Below are 19,077 nucleotides of genomic sequence, written 5' to 3'. Positions count from 1 at the left end.
CCTTTTTCTGTGCCCTAGAGACCTCTATGACTCTATGACTCCTCTATAAAAAAAACCACACACTTGAAGAACAGTAAAATCCAGGGAGGAACGGAGAGCCAGAGAGCGTGTTTGGCACGATTGGCTCCTCATCAAGGCTGTGGTTTCGGTGCTGAGGGAGCGCTGCGCAGTCGGAGGTGCAGTACTGAGGGAGCGCTGCGCAGTCGGAGGTGCAGTACTGAGGGAGCGCTACGCTGTGGAGGTGAGGGGGGGTGGGGGTGGGTGGGTGGGGGGGAAAGCAGCGCTGAGGGAATGCAGCACTGCCGCAGGGTCAGCTCTGAGGGAGTGCTGTACCGACAGAGGCTCCACGTCTCGGGGTGAGGGGTTGAAACCCTCCGACCGCCCTATCGTGTGGGGCTATTGGAAGAAGATGAGGGGCCGCTTTCCCCCCCCCAGTACCCTAGGCCCAATATTAACCCCCTCCATCCCCACCCCGCCCAAAAAAATCTGTTTCTTTCAGGTTGATGAAGACGGGGGACATTGACGGGGGAGTTTTCCACAGGCCGGGAGAGATGCGAGTGGGGCCGCTGAGCGAGAGGGTGAAGCGGGCTTTGACCTTCACCAGCGGGCTGTTCGAGTGCGTGGGCTTCGCAGGCGTCATCTTCGGCTGGGCCTCGCTGGTCTTCGTGCTGAAGGAAGAGGGGTACTTCTCCGACCTCTGTCTCCCGCTGCGCAACGCCAGCGAGTCCGGAGAGAGGAACGGCACCGGTAAGTGTCGGGGTGACGTAATTATCTTTAGCAATGCTGAACCAAACCCTTTCCCCCCCCACCCCACCCCTGATATCCAATAGCATTACCATAGCCGAATCCCCCCCCATCGTCATCATCATAGGGGTTGCCATTGAGCGGCCACTTAACTGGACCAGCCATACAAACGCTGTAAACTCGAAGAGCAGGTCAGAGGCTAGGGCCTCTGCGGTGAGTAACTCAACCCCCCTGACTCCCCAAACCCTACCCGCCATCTACAAGGCACAAGTCAGGAGCGTGATGGAGTACTGTCCAATTGGCCGGATATTTGGAGCTTCATTGTTACTTAAGGAGCTCAGTGCTCTCAGGACCAAGGACCCCACTCGATCAGCTCCCCATCCCCCACCTTAAACATTCAGATTCTCGTCCCCCCCCAACCCCCACCAGTCACACATGGTGGCAGCGGTGTGTACCCACCCCCACCGAGAGGTACAGCAGCAACTTGACATCGCTCCCTCACCCGCGAACCCACGACCTCTACCACCAGAAGGGCAAATGCATGGGAAGATCCCACCTTCAAGGTTCCCCCCCACCCCCGACCCAACTCCCCCCAGGACACACACCAGGCTGACTTGAAACGGCATTGCTGTTTTTGCCAGTGTCGCCGGGTTCCAATCCTGAAATTAGTGGCTCTAGGGGCCTGTAGGCCTCAGGCCTCCGCTTAATATCGCTGCGTAAGTGCATTGTGGGGACTCCGGCGGTCCCAGCAGGTGGCTTGCCACCAGTAAGGGCAACAAGGGATTGGATTTGCGTTGTGTGCATGAGCAAAACAAAACAAAATAAGGAACAAGCATCTCTCGGGCACGGTGAGGTGGCCCGGCACAGAGGCATCACTGTCGTAACCTGCATTTAGCCATTGGTCTCATTCTCATCACCTCTGTCCTGTTCTTGGGCCCAAGCCCTACTCTACGTGCTACGCGAACGTTAGGATCCAGAGCTGGGGCGTTCCCAGGTACCACTCCTTCAGAGGGAGAGTGCTAAGGGAGAGCTGTGCTGCCCTGTCGGAGAGGCAGCGCTGAGGGGGGTGCTGCACTGTCGCTGGTACAGCCTTCCAAAGAATGGGCCAGCGTTTACTGCCCCTCGAGAGCTGAATGGCTCTGCTGTGGGTCTGGAGTCACGTGTAGGCCACACAAGGTCGGCAGATTTCTTTCCCTCAAAGGGACCAGGTTTTTGGGTTTTTACAACAATGGTTTCATGGTCGTCATTAGACTTTTGATTCCGGTTTTTTCGTTTATTGAATCCAAATTCCATCGCTCGCTGTGGTGGGATTTGAACCCAGTTTGTTATCAGAGCATTACTCTGGGTGCTTGGAGAGCTAGCCCAGTGACACTGCTACTCTGAATGAAACTGAGGCAACCCCCCCAAATCTTCCCTCTTAGGGGAATGTAAATAATCCCATGACCAGGACACTGGGGGAGACACATGGGGAACACCCACCACCTGGAAGTTCCCCTCCGAGCCACTCACCATCCCGACTTAGGAATATATCGGCCGTTCCTTCACCGCGGCTGGGTCAAAATCCTGGAACTCCCTCCCTAACAGCGCTGTGTGGGTGTACCTACACCACACACGGGGACTGCAGCGGCTCAAGAAGGCAGCTCACCCCCACCCACCACCTTCTCAAGGGGACAATGAGGGACGGGCAGTAAATGCTGGGCCAGTGAAGCCCCCATCCCGTGAATGAATACATCCCGGGCCCCAATATTAATCCCTCAAGGAACACCATTAAAGAGAGGCTCTCTGGCCATTTAGCCCATTAGATGGTTGTGCTATGCTATGCCCTGATTGGTCACCGCATCTTTGCATGTGACTGCTATTCGAAATGATCTTTCTTCACTCGCTGTGTAACTGCTGTGGGAGGTCTGGAGGGACTGGAAGATGCTGTAGAAATGGGTTTCCTTTCCCACGAACTCTCTTCACCTTTCACCCGCCCTCCTCCTCTCACCATCTTCTATCGCTCTCTTCCTCGCTCGCTCTCACTCTTCCTTTCTCACTGCCTTTCCCCTGTCCCTTACCTCTCCCTCCCACCCCCTCACCCTCTATCGCTCTGACTTTACTTATCCCTTTCCTTCACTCTCTTTTCCCCTCAGTCTCTCTCACTCCTGTTCCCTCTCACTCTAGGTCTTCTTTCTCTCGCGCCTTCGTCTTCTCTTCCTCTCTCTCCCTCTCTGACTCTCTGTCACTTCCTCCCTCCCTCCCTCTCTCTCTCCCTCTCTCTCTCTCTCTCTCCCCCTCTCACTCTCTTTCACTCGCCCTCACTGTCATTCTCCCTCTCTCTCTCTCTCTCCCCCAGTGCACTGCGATCTTCAGGATGACCGTTTCACCCTCATCTTCACCCTGGCTTCCTTTGCCCTCAGCTTCGTAACCCTTCCCTGCGGCTTCCTGTTTGACTACTTCGGTACCATGGTAACGCGTTTCCTGGCCATGTAAGTCCTCCACCTTTTCCGGGTTACCGGGGGTTTTCAGCTTGTTGATTGGGGTGAAGGGGGGTTGGGGGTTGTTGGGGGGAGGTGGGGGGCGGTGAGAAGAGAGTGGGGGTGGGAAGCGGGGTAGGTGGGAGCGGAGGGGGGTGGGGGAATGGGCAGGAGTGGTTGGAGTGGGCGCGTCAGGGAAGGGGTGAGAGGGGCTGTAGGGAATGGGATTGTATGGAAGTGCTTTACAGCCAATGAAGCTCTTTGTAGTGCACTCCAGTACAGCAGAGCACTGTAACGCTAGCCCTACCATCTAGATGGACAAGGGCAGCAGATACATGGGGAACACCCACCACCTGGAAGTTCCCCTCCCAGCCGCTCGCCATCCCGACTTGGAAATATATCGGCCGTTCCTTCACTGTCGCTAGAACTCCTACCCTAACAGCACTGTGGGTGTACCTACACCACATGGACTGCAGAGGTTCAAGAAGGCAGCTCACCCCCACCTTCTCAAGGGGGCAATTAGGGGCCAGGACACCGCAGATAATTCTCCTTCCGCATAGTCCCTTGGGATCCTTTTACGTCCGCTCAGGTAGGTAGGCGTGGCCTTAGTTTACAGTCTCACCCCAAAGACGGCACCTCTGACAGCGCAGGGCTCCCTCTGTGGTGGAGCGCCAGCCCCCGATATCTTTGTGCCGAAGCCCTGAACGTGGATCCTCAAGCGAGGCAAGTGCGATAACCAGCTGAGGGCGGGATAGGGCAGGAAAACGCTGGGAGGCGAGGGGAACGAGTGGGTGGGCAGGACGGAGAGGGGCGGGGCAGGAAGAGGCAGGAGGACGAGGGGGCAGGGAAGGCGGGGAAGGGGAGAAGGAGGAGGCGGGAAGGGAAGGGGGGTGGGAGCAGAAGGAGATTGGCAGTGATGGGATTTGGAAGGGGAGGAGGAGAGGCGAGCATTGGAGTGGCAGGAGGAGGGGAAGGAGGGGAAGCACACCCACACTGTTGCTCGATTTACCCCGGGGAAGAACGCAGCCCGATTTGCATCATGGTGACCAGACTGCGAAGCACACCTCCGCAACCTAGCCTGAGACCCCAGCTTAACAATCCCCATTTGGCTGGTCCGGTTTCCCTATCTGAATGCCTTAAAGATGGGCGTAGTGCAGGAGGGAACTGGGAGGGAGCTGGGTGCAGGGGTACAGAAGCAGAGATGTAAATGTTGATCAGAGCTGATATTATAGCTGTGGTAATCTGGTGTGTGGTATACCTTTAAGAAGAATGTCATAAAGGAAGATCACATGATCTTGCGTAACCAATAGTGGAGTAGCACGGGCTAACTCTGTCGTTAGTTGGAAGCCGTTAGTCTGCAGTTGAGCAGCAGAAGTATGTAGATGGAGTTTGGTGTAGAAACACACAAGTGTAACTGCTGAGCACCTCGTGAATAAACAGAATGCGTTCCACCTGAGAAGTGTCTGCGGAACTACTCTACCTAAAGTACCAACTCGGTCACCCCTCAACAAGCGTGTAGTTGGGACTCGCGAGTCACAACAAACCGGTGACGAGGATGAAACGAGGGCAAAGCGGAGACCCGGCAAACTGGCGACGAGGCCACAACAAACCGGCGGCAAGGAGAAAGAAGGAAAAAGCAAGGCGAGAAGAAAGATGCAATGAACCAGCGGCGACTGTGAAAATCACAGAGGGAATCAAAAGGATCAAAAGGGGGGCTGTAGCTCGTACAGCCGGGGTGAGTAGAAGCTCCCGCTCAAATTCCCTCAAAGCACGTCACAATTCGGGGGAATTGATCCATTCGATCCAGCCGCGGGCGACTGGCCTCGTTATATTGAACGTTCTAGCGTTCTATTTCCGAGCGACGGCATTATGGGGGAAGAGAAGAGGCGAGCGGTCCTCTTATTGGCATGTGGCAATAAAGCCTACAGCTTAATTCAAAGTTTGACGGCACCCAGTGCCCCAGATTCGAGAAATGTTAAAGACTTGGCGGATCTCGGTGAAAGGTCATGGTTAGCCAAAGCCCTCGGTAACGATCCAACGTTTCAAGTTTACTATTCAATATTTACTACAAGCCTACCAACTCCCACAGCTACCTCGACTACAGCTCCTCACACCCTGCTTCCTGTAAGGACCCCATCCCATTCTCTCAGTTCCTTCGCCTCCGTCGCATCTGTTCTGATGATGCCACTTTCAAAAACAGCTCCTCTGACATGTCCTCCTTCTTCCTTAACCGAGGTTTTCCACCCACGGTCGTTGACAGGGCCCTCAACCGTGTCCGGCCCATCGCCCGCGCATCCGCCCTCACACCTTCTCCTCCCTCCCAGAACCATGATAGGGTCCCCCTTGTCCTCACTTATCACCCCACCAGCCTCCGCATTCAAAGGATCATCCTTCACCATTTCCGCCAACTCCAGCATGATGCCACCACCAAACACATCTTCCCTTCACCCCCCTGGCAGCATTCCGCAGGGATCGTTCCCTCCGTGACACCCTGGTCCACTCCTCCATCACCCCCTACGCCTCAACCCCCTCCCACGGCACCTTCCCATGCAACCGCAGAAGGTGCAACACCTGCCCCTTTACTTCCCTCCGGGAAACAGCCGCCGCTGGCGGGAAAAATAAAAACAATTGACCCAGCGGCGAAAATCCAGCGGCCAAGGTAGAAATGAGCAGGTTCGCAGCGATTGGCGGTTTTAAAAAAACAAATCAAATGTTCTTATTGTCATCGAAATGGGCATATAAAGGGCAGGACTTTCTGCTCGTCGGGCGGGCGAACGTCCCGACATCACCGCCCGATCCCGCAATGTTTCACTCGGCTGCCGTACGTGGGGAGCCGGCAGCCGGCAATTCAAAGGCCCATTAAGGCCATTAAAGATCTAATTGAATGAAATCTTTTGCCGCCCGCCCAACCCCTTACGGCCTTCGGAGTTTTTTTCTGCAAAACCCTCATCCACGGGCGGGAGGAGGTTTTTGATGCGTTAGTTCCCCGCTCACCCGACGAGAGCAAAATTCCGGCCAATGAAACGGCGCAAGGAACGAATTCGGGCAGGCGTCCGAGCCAAGGAGAAAAACCCCCTGAGGTTTACAGTGGAGGAGAACCTGAAGCAACAAATTCAGGCTGTTTATCCATAATTTAATTGGAAGGCAGGGAAAATAGAGCCAATTTATGTAACAGTGAAGGTAAATGGCAGGCCTAGTAAAATGGAAGTGGACACAGGAGTTTCCAACGTAGTAACTGGTGAGCATGCCTTCAAGTACCCGAATTACGGTGAACATAAGTCAAGTTTGGAAGACACAGACGCCAGATTAAAAACTTGCAAGGGCGAAGACATCCAAGTCAAAGGCGTTAGCGGAGTTCCTGTCCATCGCGGGAGCCAATCGGTCAAGCCGCCAGTGTCGGTGTTGAGAGGCAGGGGGGCCCAAACCTCCTCGGGCGAAAGCGGCCGAGGGAAATCAACCTTGATTGGCCACAGAGACTCCGAAAGGAAGCTGGAAAGTGTTCCTGCCTTGCAAAAGGAGAGAGCGTCAAGACTCAACAACCTAGAGGAAGACAGGAAGTTTCGAGCACAGGCACCATGGGACCTCGAAAAGAAGCCAGGAGGGAGCATCCTGAGGGACGGAGTCTGAGCCGAGGTAGACAACCTCCAAAATAAAGTGAAAACCCGCCGATAGATCTTCACCCGCACCCCCCGCTCGCCCCACCACCAGTTTCCCTCCTGTCTCCGTACGTACCTCTGGAAAAGCATGAGGAGAAACCAAAAGGGCCGAATTTTCTCCCTGTCGGGTGGGCTGGTCGGGCGCGGGCGGGCGTGGAGCCTATCGCCTGCCCGCGATCGGCTGCGCGCTGCCATTTTACGCGGGCGGGCCAATTAAGGCCCACCCAGCGTGACGCGTGACCGGTAGCGGATGGGGTGGGTGGTGGGGTGGGGGGGGTGGAGGGGAGGAGGGAGAGTCAGGGGGCCCAGCGCTCTTTCACGCACGCCCAGGGAGGAGCCCAGAAATCTCCCCTGAGACACGGAGACACTTCCGAGAGATTAACCCCAGTTTCGAAAGTTGGGGGAAAAAAGAAAGATTGAAATTATTCGGACATGTCCCCTCATGTGACAGTGTCGGGTGAGCGGGGACCTGTTTTGCGAATGAATGAAACCTTCAGGAAACCTCATCCCGCCCGTGGATGAGGTTCTATGAGAAACACAGAGGCCGCCTGGGCTCTTCACCGCTCCCCCCACCCGCCACCCCCCCCTCCCCACCCCCGGTTGGACGGACAGCGGTGAGGATTACTTTAACTAGTCAATTAATGGCCTTAACAGGCCTTTGACAAGTTCGGCGGGCGCGCCGCCAACTCCGGCAAGGGCGCCCGCCGATCGGGAGATCGCGGTGACGTCAGGCTGCACGCCCAACGTCACCGCCCCGTCATTTCACGCTTCGGCATTCCCTGCTCGCCGACAAGGAGATTGTGCCCGAGGAGCCCTGCACTCCTCTGAGTGAAGTGAAGAATGGGTTTGGCGGAGAAGACACAGCAGTGCCTAATTTTCCACCCACCGATGGCAAAAAACAAAAAGGAAAGCGAGAGACAGGACGGCCGAAGAGACAGCCGCATGAAAGCCGAAGAGGCTCTGGAGGCAAAGGTTGCAGGCGTTCCCACGAAGCAGAAATTCTGGGAGGCGCCACTTAGTCTTTTGTCTTTACAGGAAAATGACGAAGTTGTCCCCAGTCCCTCGAGACCTCGCGTTGTTGTTAAATTTCTCGGATTTCCTCGCCGGTAGGTGCTCGACAGATCAGAGACTGGGCAGGTCGGGACCCAGTAGAGGAGAAGAGCTCCGTGGTTGGTCACCACAACCCGTATCGGACGAAATGGAAACCGTACGTCAACGGGAGACATGAAACAACCAGCCAGGTGGGCATCTTATTGTGGGGAGCATGAGCGATCGCTCCTCCCAAAGGGCAGAGAGCCACTGTTAATTGGACTGGACGGCGCACGCCCAGGAATATCCCGAATGAAGGCCATAGCGCGCGGCTATCCACGGTGACCCTGGGCTGGATGGTGAAATAGAGAGCTCAGTGAAGAATCGCGTCCAGCGTCGCCAAGCGCAAAAAAGTTCCCTTCAACAGCTCCCTTGGGAGTGGCCAGGTAAGACCGTGGGTACGATGAAAACATTGGCCATGTTGGCACCTTCCTTGGGAACAACGTTCCTGCTCATTGTTGGCGCCCCACTCGAAATGGACGGGCGCACATGGGGCGAAGTCACCATCGCCCTCAATCCGACTGGCCGTAAGAGCAGTTCCAACAAACAAAGTCAACTGGAGGTTCCTCAGCCACCAAGCTAGAGCGCTCCCTTTCCCACGATAGGACCAGCCCTCAACACCACGACAACCCCTGCCGAGTTATTAACGAAAGGCCGACTCCGGACGAGATTGAGATGAATGATGCCGGGCTTAGCGGGTGAAGGCGGGGAAGGGGGTCAGGCAAGTCAGAAAACTGGACACGACCGGCCTAGCCATGACAGGAAGTGTACCGCGGGAGAGACGCCCTATGTGAAGACCTTTGGAGAAGGACCAAAGTGGTTAGCGGGTGAAATAAGTGCGGTGACTGGACCTCTGTCTGACCACGTGGAGGTGGGAAGGCTGGGTCACGTGGAGGCATGTGGACCTTTTGAGGGAGGAAGAGACAGACCATCAAGAAATGATTCCTCCAGAGCTCACACGACTGAGTCAATGTTTCCTGTCGCGAGATCTCAACCCAGCACAGATATTTCTGAATTCCATGTTGTACCCACCGGAGCTGAGAAAACGGAGTTGCTCAGTTGATACGCTCCTAAGGAAATCCTCAGAAAGACGGAATTTGTAAATAACTTACCAGCGCAAGCAATTTGCTAATCCGAACAAAGGTTGTAAATATGTTTCTGAGTATAGGGGGAGGGATGTGGTAACTATGGTTTTATCTAACGCGTGGTCGTGTACCTTTAAGAAGAACGTGATAGTGGAAGACCACATGACCTTGTGTAACCTACAGCGCGGTAGCCCGGGCTAACCTAGTTAGTAGTCAGTGAGTTAATTAGCGGCTGGTTGGAAGTCGGCAGTCTGCGAGTGGGCAGCAGAAGTATGTAGATGGAGTTTGGTGTAGAAACACACAAGTGTAACTGCTGAGCACCTCGTGAATAAACAGAATGCGTTCCACCTGAGAAGTGTCTGCGGAACTACTCTACCTAAAGTACCCACTCAGTCACCCCTCAACAAGCGTGTAGTTGGGACTCACAAGTCACAACAATAGTGGTGATTGGGATCTTATTTTTATTCACTCGCTTATGAAATGTGGGTGTGGCGCACACCCTGACACTGCCCTTGTGAAGGTGGTGGTGAGCTGCCCTCAAGAACCTCTGCGATCATGAGCTGGCCATCAAAGGCGCTGGATAGTTGGGGACTCCTTCCTTCCCAGTGGAAACGGGCAAGGGGAACAAACTGTGGGCACAAGACAGGCCTGATTTTAAATAGGCTCTTTTTTGTTATCTCCTCAGATCCCTGTACATCGCCGCCACTCTGATGATCGCCTTCTCCACTGCTGGTGAGTCCAGCTCCTTCTAAGATCGCCGGTGACGTGAATGAGAGAGGGAGGGGGAAGCCCCATGTATTTAAGAGAAGGAGAAGGAGAAAGAGAGACTGAGACAGAAACAGAGAGAGAGAGAGAGACAGGGTCAGAGAAACAGAAACAGAGACAGAGACAGAGAGACAGAGAGACAGAGACAGAGACCGAGACCGAGACCGAGACCAAGAGAGAGACAGAGACAGACCGAGAGAGGGATACAGAGATACAGAGGCACAGAGAAACAGAGTGAGAGACAGAGAGATAGAGAGGCAGAGAGAGAAAGAGAGAGAGAGAGAGATAGAGGAGAGAGAGATAGAGAGAGAGTTAGAGAGAAAGGGACAGAGAGAGACAGAGAGACAAACAGATAGAGTGACAGAGAGAGAGAGATGGAGAGAGAGACAGAGAAACAGAGAGAAAGACAGACAGACAGAGAGAGACAGGAACAGAGAGAGACTGAGACAGAGACAGAGAGAGAGAGAGACAGAGCGAAAGAGAGAGTCAGAAAGAGAGAGAGAGACAGAGACAGAGTGAGAGAGGGACAGGGAGAGACAGAAAGAGAGACAGACAGAGAGAGACAGAGAGAGAGACAGTGAGAGATAGAGAGAGGGAGAGACAGACAGACAGGGAAATGGTGGAGACAGGCTGGAGATAGTGGTTTCTGAAAGAAAATTGGATACTCACCTGAACGGGAATAAAATGCAGGGGTCATGTGCAAAACACAGCAGAGTGGGACTAGCTAAAGCGCCCAAGCAGAGTGCACAAGTGGTACAATTCTTAAGGGGCTGCAGGAGCAGAGGGACCTGGGTGTATGTGTGCAAAGATCACTGAAGGTGGCAGGACAGGTGGAGAGAGCGGGTAATAAAGCAGACAGTATCCTGGGCTTTATTAATAGGGGCCCAGAGAACAAGAGTCAGGGAGGTTAGGCTGAGCTTATATAAGATAACTGGTTAGACCCTCAGCTGGAGTACTGTGTACAGTTCTGGGCGCCACACTATGGGAAGGGTGTGAACGCACTGGGGAGAGTGCAGAAGAGGTTTACCAGAATGGTTCCAGGGATGAGACGCTTCAGTTACGAAGACGGATTGGAGAGGCTGGGACTGTTCTCCCTGGGAGAGAAGGTGGCCGAGAGGAGATCTGGTAGAGGTGTTCATTCGTGAGGGGGGCCGGACAGAGTCGATCGGGAGAAGCTGTTCCCGCTTGGAAAAATGGGTGGAGAACGGGTTTAAAGCGTTTTGCGGAAGAAGCAAATGCGAGGTGAGGAGAAAAAACATTTTCCCACAGCGAGTGGTTGGGGTCCGGAATGCACTGTAAGAGAGGGTGGTGGAGGCAGGTTCAATCGAGGCACCCAAGAGGGCGTCGGATGGCGATTTAAATAGAAACAATGTGCAGTGGGGGGGAACGGGGAAGAGGCAGGGCAACGGCACTAGGCCAACGATGCTCGTTCGGAGAGTCGGTGCAGACACGATGGGCCGAACGTCCTCCTTCTGTGCCGTTAAAATTCAGTGATTCTGTGAAGACAAGCCTGAAATTGCTGAACCGATGATCCAGTGTACGTTTGTGTAATAGTAATGCTGTTGGACTAATAGAACGCAGTGCGGCAGTGTAAGGTAATGTTGCTGGGTTAACGTATATGGTAATGTAACGGTCGTATTACTGACCTAACAAGTCAGCGAGAAGCAGTGTGCCTATATGGCTGAAACGATCACAGGCTCTGACAGTGCAGGAATTGCATTCCTGGATTCATAACCCTAGACTGAGCAGTGTACTGGCCATACAACGGAATTTGTAATGCAGGGGCACAGTAGTAATGGAGCTGGATTCACTCCGGGGTGTGCTAATGGCTGGTGGGGTGGGTGGTGGGGGGAGAGTTATGCTCCTGGGCAAAAACACAGGGGCACAGTAGAGTAAGTTTGCTTTCCTTTAATTATGGGATGTGAGGCCTGGCGGGTGTCTGCCTGTCACTCACTGTGACCCTAACCTGCTCCTTTGCCCACAGTACATTTTTTTTAAAAAAGTGAGCTCGTGGGATGCGGGCGTCGCTGGCTAGGCCAGCATTTATTGCCCATCCCCTAAATGCCCCCGCTCGGAGGGAGAGTCAATCATTGCCGTGGCTCTAGAGTCACACGTAGGCCCAGACCGGACCAGGTAAGGACAGCAGATTTCCTAACGTCCCTAAAGGGAAATTAGTGAATCAAATGGTGGTTTTTTTTTACAACAATCGACCGATGGCCTCATGGTCGTCATTAGATTCTTAATTCTAGGTATTTATCGAATTCAAGTTCCACCATCTGCCTGTGTAGTGCTGGGATTTGAACTCAGGTCCGCAGAGCATTACCTGGGGATCTCTGGATTACCAGCCCAGTGATGATACCACCGCCTCCCCATATATGGCACATGTTATATGTCTAGTCTGATTAAACTTCTGGTCAATGGTCACCCCTGTATATTGATGGTGGGTGACGCGGCAACAGCAGTATAGCTGAATGCCAAGGGGCGATGGCTGTATTCTCTCTTGTTGGAGATGGTCATTGCCTGGCCTTGGCTTGGAGCGAAGCTCATTTTCCACTTGTCAGGCCAAGCCTGAATTGTGTCCAGGTCTTGCCACGGGCAGCTTCAGCATCGGAGGAGTTTCGAGAAGGTACAGAACGCTGCTCAACATGCTCGTGTCTAATTCAGTGAGGGAGGGAAGGACGTTGATGGGGCAGCCGAGGTAGAGGTTCACTGCTGGAGGGTCAGTACTGAGGGAGCACTACACAGTCAGAGGGACAGTACAGAGGAAATGCTGCACTGTCGGAGGGACAGTACTGAGGGAGCACTACACAGTCAGAGGGACAGTACAGAGGAAATGCTGCACTGTCAGAGGGACAGTACTGAGGGAGCACTGCACTGTCAGAGGGACAGTACAGAGGAAATGCTGCACTGTCGGAGGGACAGTACAGAGGGAGCACCACACAGCCAGAGGGACAGTACAGAGGAAACACTGCACTGTCGGAGGGAGGGAGCTGAGGGAACACCACACTGTCAGAGGGGCAGTGCGGATCGTGTACTGTCGGTGGGGACAGTACTGATGAATCACTGTACCCTTGGAGGGACTGAGAGGCAACTAGTCTGTCAAAGGGGCAGTGCTGAGGGATGGCTACGCAGTTGGCGGGACAAGTCTGAGGGAGCGTTGTAGGATTGGAGGGGCGGAACTGATAGCGCGCTGAACGTTGGGAGTGTGAGGTAGTGAGGGAGGGCTCCTGTTTCGGCTCCTGAGAGTGCGCTTTCATTGAAACCAGTGTTTATTGTTCAACTCATGTTAGAAAACCCATAATGCTGTTTATTATGACACTGTCTCTTTAGGTGAGATTGCTGTGTGGAAGTTGTCTCCTTTGTTTACCACTTAGTGAGTAGACTTCAAATAATACACTGCCTTGCTTGTAAAGTGATTTGCGATGACCTGAGCGGGTGACACCTTCTGCAGGATTACAAGGTCCTTCTTATATATTGATACACAGCACTCATTCTCTCCCTCTGCTCCAGATTCTGCAATACTGCTGTTCCCTGCAGCCTGCATGATCGCAGTGGGAGGAATCATCATCTACATGACCAACATACAGGTAATACAGCGTCATTCAGGATAGGAGAGGGAAAGGACAGGTGGAGTGGCACCGTCTGAGGGAGTGCTGCACTGTCGGAGGGTCAGTACTGAGGGAGCGCCGCACTGTCGGAGGGTCAGTACTGAGGGAGCGCCGCACTGTCGGAGGGTCAGTGCTGAGGGAGCGCCGCACTGTCGGAGGGTCAGTACTGAGGGAGTGCTGCACTGTCGGAGGGTCAGTACTGAGGGAGTGCTGCACTGTCAGAGGGTCATTACTGAGGGAGTGCCGCACTGTCGGAGGGTCAGTACTGAGGGAGTGGCACACTGTCGGAGGGTCAGTACTGAGGGAGTGCTGCACTGTCAGAGGGTCAGTACTGAGGGAGTGTCACACTGTCAGAGGGTCAGTACTGAGGGAGTGCTACACTGCCAGAGGGTCAGTACTGAGGGAGTGCCGCACTATCGGAGGGTCAGTACTGAGGGAGCGCTGCACTGTCGGAGAGTCAGTACTGAGGGAGTGCTGCACTGTCAGAAGGTCAGTACTGAGGGAGTGCTGCACTGTCAGAGGGTCAGTACTGAGGGAGTGTCACACTGTCAGAGGGTCAGTACTGAGGGAGTTCTGCACTGTCAGAGGGTCAGTAATGAGGGAGTGTCACACTGTCGGAGGGTCAGTACTGAGGGAGTGGCACACTGTCGGAGGGTCAGTACTGAGGGAGTGCCGCACTGTCAGAGGGTCAGTACTGAGGGAGTGCCGCACTGCCAGAGGGTCAGTACTGAGGGAGTGCCGCACTATCAGAGGGTCAGTACTGATGGAGTGCGGCACTCCCTCAGTACTGATCCTCCGACAATGCGGTGCTTCCTCGGTATTGAACATCTGACAGTGCGGCGCTCCCTCGGTACTGAACCTCCGACAATGCGGCGCTCCCTCGGTACTGACCCTCCGACAGTGCGGCGCTCCCTCGGTACTGACCCTCTGACAGTGCAGCATTCCCTCAGTACCCACCCCCTAACAGTGCAGCACTCCCTTAGTACTGACCCTCCAACAGTGCAACATTTCCTCAGTACTAACCCTCTGACAGTGCAGCACTCCCTCAGTACTAACCCTCTGACAGTGCGGCGCTCCCTCAGTACTAACCCTCTGACAGTGCAGCGCTCCCTCAGTACTGACCCTCCAACTGTGCAGCACCCCCCTCAATACAGCCGCTCCGACAAGTGCAGCACACCCTGCGTGCTAAACCTTCTGACAGCAGCAGTCCCTCTGCAGTGAGTCCTCTGACAGTCTAGCGCTCATTCCGTAGGGCTCCCTCGGTTGGTGAATGGGGCTGTAGAGATCGGAGCTCTCTCTCACTCAGATCATTGTGTCGTGAGACTCTACCCTGTGTGACTGACGTGGGACTTAGCCCCTCTCAAGAGGAATTCATGAGCGAATGCTCATCGGAAAGAGAATCGATCGAACAAAATAAGCAGCGGTGGTGACATAGTGGGACTGTCACTGCACTGGTAACTCAGGGACCCAGGGTAATGATCTGGGGACCTACCACGGCAGAGGGTGAAATCGGAATTCAATTAAAAATCAGGAATTAAACAGTCCGCTGATGACCACGAAACCATCGTTGTAAAAACCCCATCTGGTTCACTAATGCCTCTTTGGGGAGGGAAATCTGCCGTCCTTACCTGGTCTGGGCCTAGGTGTGTCTCCAAACCCACAGCAAGGTGGTTGACTCTCTAAAATGTCCCCTGATCGAGGGCATTTAGGGATGGGCAACAAAGGAATTTTACAAAACGCGGCAGTGTAGAATTCCAATGTGTTTAACCCCTGCCAGTCGGTGATATTCCGGTTTGATGTTTATGAGTGGGGGCATAAACTCAATCTTCGTCCTTATTCAAAACTCTTGCAACTTCTCTTGGGTTGTTTTCGTTGGAGCAGAGGAGACTGAGGGGGCGACCTGATCGAGGGTGAACAAGATGATGAGGGGGCCATGGACAGAGTGGATAGGGAGCAGCTGTTCCCCCTTTAGTTGAAGGGTCAGTCACGAGGGGGACATAAGTTCGAGGTGAGGGGCAGGAGGTTTAGGGTGGGGGGGTGGAGTGTGTGAGGAAAAACTTTTTTTTACCCAGAGGGTGGTGAGGGTCTGGAATGCGCTGCCTGGGAGGGTGGGGTGGAGGTGGGTTAGCCTCACATCCTTTAATAAAGGTACCTGGATGAGCACTTGGCACGTCATAACATTCAAGGCTATGGGGCCAAGTGCCGGTCAATGGGGTTAGGGTAGGTAGGTCAGGTGTTTCTCACCTGTCGGCGCAGACTCGATGGGCCGAAGGGCCTCTTCTGCATTCTGTGTGATTCTGTGGAGTCTGAGCCGTTCTTGCCCTGCCTGGGGGCTCAGTGACACCCACGCACACACACACACACACACACACACACACAGAGTGTGAGATTAGCCTCACTCAGCACTAGGCCAGCATCCTGGTCCTTGCTTGCGTTGTACTGCCCCGAGCGTGAGCCTCACGGAACCCCACTGACTGCTCCTGTCATCTTCTGGTTCCCAGGTCGGAAACCTCTTCGGGGACAAGCAGTCGACCATCATCACGCTGTACACGGGGGCTTTCGGGTCGTCGGCGGTGATATTTCTGCTCGTGAAGGTGAGAGATGCAGCCCACCCAGTGTCTCACAAAGGGAGCCAGGCCGAGGGTCAACGGCTGAAATCACGCGCGGCGCTGGCCTTAACCAAGGGGGCTGCGAGAGGCCGGGTTCACCACCACAATCGGTCAATCCAGGGTCACCCCCATCAGAGAGAGAGAGAGAGAGAGGAGCCCTTCACCCCATTGGCTGGGTGAGAGGGGAGAGGCTGAGGTTGAGTGTGGAGAGTGGGTGGGTGTGAGGAGAATAGTGATTGAGAGAGGACAGAGGGAGACAGACAGACAGACAGACAGGACAGAGACAAAGAGAGAGAGAGAGTGCCAGATAGGCAGAGAGAGTGAGACAGACAGGGAGAGAGAGGGAGAGAAAGAGAGAGACAGACAGAGACAGACAAACAGAGAGAGAGAGACACAGACAGATGTAGGCAGACCGACAGAGGGAGGGAGAGACAGAGACAGACAGAGAGAGGGAGACAGGCGGAGAGACAGAGAGATAGAGAGACAGACAGGGAGAAAGAGAGAGAGGCAGACAGAGAGTGGGAGACAGGCAGAGAGAGACAAAGAGAGAGACATACGGACAGAGAGAAAGAGAAGACAGACAAAGAGAGAGACAGACAGGGAGAAAGAGAGGCAGACAGAGAGAGGGAGACAGGCGGAGAGACAGAGAGAGAGAGACAGACAGGGAGAGACAAAGAGAGAGAGATATGGACAAAGAGAAAGGGAAGACAGACAAACAGAGAGACAGACAGAGAGAAAGAGAGAGAGGCAGACAGAGAGTGGGACACGCAGACAGGGAGAGATAGAGAGAGACGGAGAGAGAGACAGACAGAGACAGAGAGAAAGAGAGAGAAAGACAGACATACATAGGAAGAGAAAGAGAGAGAGAGAGAGGCAGATGAGGAAGAGAGAGAGAGAGACTAGAGTGGGAGATGGTGGCAGGTGAGAATGAGGTAGCAATTGAGGACATGATGTGTGAGAAGGATTAGAGAGGGAGACGATTGAGAGAGAGAGAGAGAGAGGGAGGGGCAGGAAGAGCGAGAGAGCGAGAGAGAGAGGTTGGAGCGTGAGGTGGCATCAGGCGAGAGCTACTATTAACGTCCATCTGTTGTTGCGTTCTGTTTCCCTCCTCCTGTCCCGTCTCCCTGCAGGTTTTGTACGAGGCGGGTTTGTCCCTGAGATCCATGTTCCTGTTCATCAGCTGCTTAAGCTTCATCCACATTGTGAGCACGTTCTTCCTGCTCCCACGGACACGCTTCCCCCACCCTATACCCGAGGGGTACACCTACGGGTAAGAAGAGGAAGGGGTTAAAAGTTGGATTCAATTGAGGGGTTCGGGGTGGTTTATATATAGAATAACAGATACCCGGGAGTGAGTTACAGACTGGAATCTAATCGAGGGGTTCGGGGTGGTTTATATATAGAATAACAGATACCCGGGAGTGAGTTACAGACTGGAATCTAATCGAGGGGTTTGGGGTGGTTTATATATAGAATAACAGATACCCGGGAGTGAGTTACAGACTGGAATCTAATCGAGGGGGTACGGGGTGGTTTATATATAGAATAACAGATACCCGGGAGTGAGTTACAGACTGGAATCTAATCGAGGGGTTCGGGGTGGTTTATATATAGAATAACAGATACCTGGGAGTGAGTTACAGACTGGAATCTAATCGAGAGTTTTGGGTATTTTTATATGGAATAACAGATACTAGGAATATGTTACAGGCTGGAATCTAATTGAATGGTTTGTGTTTCACATATTAAAGAACTTATTTGACATTCATGTCAAGACTGCAATCCAATCGAGCAGTTTTCTTTCATGAGATGTGGGCTTCGCTGTCCGGGCCCAGCATTTATTGCCCGTCCCTAGTTGCCCCTTGAGAAGGAGGTGGTGAGCCGCCTTCTTGAGCCACTGCAGTCCCTGTGGTGTAGGTACACCCACAGCGCTGTTAGGGAGGGAGTTCCAGGATTTTGACCCAGCGACAGTGAAGGAACAGCCGATATATTTTCAAGTCAGGAGGGTGTGTAGCTTTGGAGGGAACTCCAGGTGGTGGTGTACCAGGATTCCAGCTACCCGTGTTCTCCTTGGCGCTAGAGATTGCGGGTTTGGAAGGTGCTGTCAAAGGAGGCTTGGCAAGTTGCTTCAATACATTTGGTGGATGGTACAGATTTCATCAACTGTGCACCCATGGTGAAAGGAGTGAATTTTTAACATGATTGATAGGGGGATGATCACAGAGGTTACTTCCTCTTGGATGTTGTAAGACTCTTGAGTGTTTTTGGTGTGGCATTCATCCAACCAGTGTCTTGTAGATAGTGGGAAGACTTTGGGGGAGCCAGGAGGTGAGTTACTCGCCACAGAATTCCAAGCCTGCTCTCCACAGTATTTATACGGCTGGTCCAATTTGGTTTCAGGTCAATGGTAAGCCCCCAGGATGTTGTTAGTGGGGGATTCAGCAATGGTAGTGCCTTTGAATGTCAAGGGGGTGATGGTTGGATTCTCTCTTGTTGGAGATGGTCATTGCCTGGCACTTGTGTGGCATCAATGTTACTTGCCACTTGCCAGCCCAAGCCTGGATATTGTCCAGGTCTTGTTGCATTTGGACATGGACTGCTTCAGTATCTGAGGAATTGTGAATGGTGGTGAACATTGTGCAATCATCAGCGAACATCCCCACTTCTGACCTTATGATGGAAGGAAGGTCATTGATGAAGCAGCTGAAGATGGTTGGGCCGAGGACACTATCCTGAGGGACTCCTGCAGTGATGTCCTGGAGCTGAGATGACTGACCTCCAACAACCACAACCATCTTCCTTTGTGCTCAGTATGACTCCAACCAGTGGAGAGTTTATGCCCTGATTCCCATCGACTCCAGTTTTGCCAGGGCTCCTTGATGCCACACTCGGTCCAATGCTGCCTCGATGTCAAGGGCAGTCACTCTCACCTCACCTCTTGAGTTCAGCTCTTCCGCCCGTGAGGTCAGGAGCTGAGTGACCTTGGTGGACCTCAAACACACCATCGGTGAGCAGGCCATTGTTGTGGATATACAGCAACTGTTAATGGCTTTTCCGGCGATAGA

General features: G+C 53.6%; 1 pseudogene; it reads left to right on the top strand.

Moving 5' to 3' along the window:
- The first annotated feature begins 551 nt into the window (after nucleotides 1-551).
- The window catches only part of LOC144675665 (equilibrative nucleobase transporter 1-like), a 41,861-nt pseudogene continuing 23,335 nt past the window's right edge, over nucleotides 552-19,077 (top strand).

The sequence above is a fragment of the Cetorhinus maximus genome, unplaced genomic scaffold (genome assembly GCF_964194155.1).
Source record: "Cetorhinus maximus unplaced genomic scaffold, sCetMax3.hap1.1 HAP1_SCAFFOLD_1087, whole genome shotgun sequence".
In the NCBI taxonomy this organism is placed as follows: domain Eukaryota; kingdom Metazoa; phylum Chordata; class Chondrichthyes; order Lamniformes; family Cetorhinidae; genus Cetorhinus; species Cetorhinus maximus.
This window is presented reverse-complemented; position numbering and strand designations above follow the sequence as displayed.